The sequence below is a fragment of the Aegilops tauschii genome, chromosome 2 (genome assembly GCF_002575655.3).
Source record: "Aegilops tauschii subsp. strangulata cultivar AL8/78 chromosome 2, Aet v6.0, whole genome shotgun sequence".
In the NCBI taxonomy this organism is placed as follows: Eukaryota; Viridiplantae; Streptophyta; class Magnoliopsida; order Poales; family Poaceae; genus Aegilops; species Aegilops tauschii.
Window position 1 is genome coordinate 450619807 of NC_053036.3, and position 3307 is coordinate 450623113.

General features: G+C 46.1%; 1 non-coding gene across 1 annotated transcript; it reads right to left on the bottom strand.

Annotated features, from left to right (window-relative positions):
• Positions 1-518: 518 nt before the first annotated feature.
• Positions 519-657, bottom strand: LOC120975108 (small nucleolar RNA Z247). Its single transcript, XR_005770946.1, has one exon. It is a non-coding gene; the product is annotated as a small nucleolar RNA Z247 (small nucleolar RNA).
• Positions 658-3307: the final 2650 nt, after the last annotated feature.

Genomic DNA, 3307 nt, shown 5'->3' on the forward strand with positions numbered 1-3307 from the left:
CAAAAAAACATCCGATTAATACTTGACCGATAAAATCGATTAATCGACCGATTTCCGATTAATCTCTAATCCCTGGCTGACCGAGACGATAACGATAAGCGATATCCTCAACATTGCCACATACCAGTTTGTGTCCACTCCATATGAGCCATCAGCAGCCCCGACCACCTTCTCATCCGAGGACGAGTCACCATCATTATCAAACCTGTACCAACAGTCTTCTGCTGTGTGGCCGGGTTTGCCACAGATCTGGCATCGTACGACATCGGGGCGCTTGTTGGAGGAGTTACGGTGACCACCCCTGTTGTTGGTGTAGGAGGGCCGGCCACCATTGCCGCGAGAGTCACCGCGGTCGCCGTGATTACCGCGGTCGCCACGGGTGTTGTTGCTGTTGTTTCCCTTGCCGTGGGTTGGCCTGCGGTAGCGTGAGCCACCACCTCGACCGTGCATGGCGGTGTTGGCAGAGGACTTGAAGCCGCCACCACCGGAATTCGCGCCCTGGAACAGCGCCACCCTTTGATCGAAGTTGCTCATCTGAGCATACAGTTCGTCAAGGGTGACAGGCTGAGTGTGGGCGTCAAGGGCGGAGACGAGGGGTTGATACTCCATGTCAAGGCCGGCTGTGATGTAGGAGATGAGCTCATCATCGTCGAGTGGCTTGCCTGCAGCAGCAAGCTCATCGACGAGGGAGTGCATGTGCGCGAAGAAGGCCACAACGGACTGGTTTCCCTTCTGTGCGGTCGCAAGGGCGACGCGGATGTTGTTGATGCGAGACAACGACTGGGACGAAAACATGTTCACCAGCACTGTCCAGAGCTCATGTGCATGGCAGATCGAAGTCACCTGCACGAGCACCTCCTTGGAAAGATTGTTCAGAAGATAACCAAGTACCTGCTGATCTTCCCGGAACCAGATCGGATGAAGGGGGTTTGGTGTAGTCGTCTCCTTCCCGTCCTTGTCCTTGGCGACGGCGGTCTTGGCTGGTTCCGGCGTGGTGCCGTCAACATAGCCATAGACGCTCGCGCCTATGAGCTGCGGCATGATCTGCGTGCGCCAGAGGATGAAGTTTGTGCGGGTGAGCTTCTCGGTAATTTGGCCGGTGAGGGTGGAGTTGGATGAGCTGGAGGATGCCATGGCGGAAGCTTGTGCGATGGAAGGCTAGGGCTAGATGAATGGAAGAGTAGGCTCTGATTACCATGTGAGAAAGGCTAGGAACGTCGTGCCTCTTCCAGGGCCGACGGCTTCGTGTTTATATGCAGGGTCGCGACCTCCCTGATAGCGTACAAGTTGTTGGGATTACAATCTTGGAGAACAAGGGATAGACTAGAGATAGATATCCAAGTTAACAAGAATATAATACATAACAAACTCCTAGTCTATCCTACGCTACAAGCTTCGGTCTTCATATCCCTTTGGCGCATACGATGAGGGTAGCTTCTGTCACGTTGATACACACGTTGTTTAACAACATAATCATAACAGTCCAGGTGAAATAGTTTTCTTTTTAGCAAATTCCTCGCATTAACTCTTATCATGGAGTAGAAGCTAGAAAAACAATATGCCTCAATCTGCAAGCACTCTTCCATAGCCATTTGAAAATGTGGTGTTCCTCCTACTGTGAGCAGAGATGGTGGTACATTATGACTGAAGAATACTTGCTCTTTGAACCCTTGCATGTCCATCTATCTTGCACTTGTGAATTACTTTGATTCTGAAGAATACTCTACACGTGAGTGAATTGATTGTAGGCTTGTGTGGAAGAGCTGGGTTGAGTCTTCAGTCTGATTCCAGATATCCACATATTGAATATCCGTCTTTGCATATGAATGCAGCTCAGGGTGCTTGTGTTTGAGTGGTTGATCTAACCAAAAGCCATGCCAGAGGAGGATTGATTCGCCATTTCCTAATGCAATTGGAGTTCCCCTTATATTCTTCTAGTAGTTTTAGATGATTTTCCACCAACTTGACCCTTCCATCGTAAATCCAAGTAGAGAATCAGAATAGTATTTCTCCCAAATTAGAGACACCCAGGGCAATGGATCTTTGTTGAGAAATTTTTGAATATTCATCATCATCATCAATGCTTTGGTATGCGTAGGGACACATCTAAAATCCCCAACCCCCCTATCTTTGGGCTTACACACTTTGTCCCAGGCAATCAAGGTAGGTCCAACAATTTGTTGCCCAAACTTTCTTCATAAGAAATTCCCGAGATACCTATTTATCTTGCTGATAATGGAAGCATGCAGTGTTAGGGTGCCCATGAAGAATACTGCAAGGGCTGAAAAAACTGACTTAACTAGAAGAAATCTTCCATCATATGAAAGCATAGTTGAGCACCCAGACAGTCTTCTTTAATTTGTTGGCAAACAGGGATAAAATCTATGTTGGCACTGAGAGCTACCCTAAATATGTGAATGGGAAGTTCCCTCCTTTGCATCCGAGAGCATTGAGGAGCTGTGTGGAAATCACTTCTTGCACATAATAGGGATCATGACTGATTTGTCATAATTTATTTTCAATTCAGTTTGAGTTGCATAGTGTTTCAATAAATTATTCATTTGTTCCACTTGGCTTTGAATGACTGGGACTAAAATGGCACATTCAAGTCCTGATTTTCGAGTAATACAATACGCAGGTGCGATTTGAGTTTATTTCGTGTCATCCTTACTTATCCAAAGACAGTCGCTACATTCCGCAGATAAAAATAACCACACACAAATCTCAGTTCAAAATAATCGGGTTATCAGGGCGTAAATGATTGAATTTGTAAAAGGAAAAATGGGCACCAAAAGTTCAATCCAATAAATCAAACGGGGTCTGTGAGACAAATCGTATGAAATATATAATCCTCTAAGATTCCTATGGATTTTCTTTGAATCAAATATGCCTTGACAGCTATTCTTAAAGATACTGCACATGAACTCGTGGTGTCCAGCTAAAAATCAGCACTAGGTTTTGAGCTAAGGAAATCAGAATATTCTTGGAGCTTAATCGTATCACCAACGTTTTCGATCAATATCTACACGCTATCATGTATCAATATCTACACACTATCATGTATTTTGACACCATCACCATTCTCATTCACTGGAGAATCTGGAAAGAGTGTAACGCCAGGATCTTTGAGGATGAGGCCAGCAATGCAGACAGGGTTTTGGAGCTGATCAGAGAAGATATCGTGATCTGGAGATCTGCCGGTTGTGTAGGAGATGTGTACTGATGTGCGCTCTTTTTGGGGGCATCTTGTATGCTTGTTCCCTCTCTGCTCTGAGCTTCGGCTGGGCCTTCAGACAGCTCTAGATCG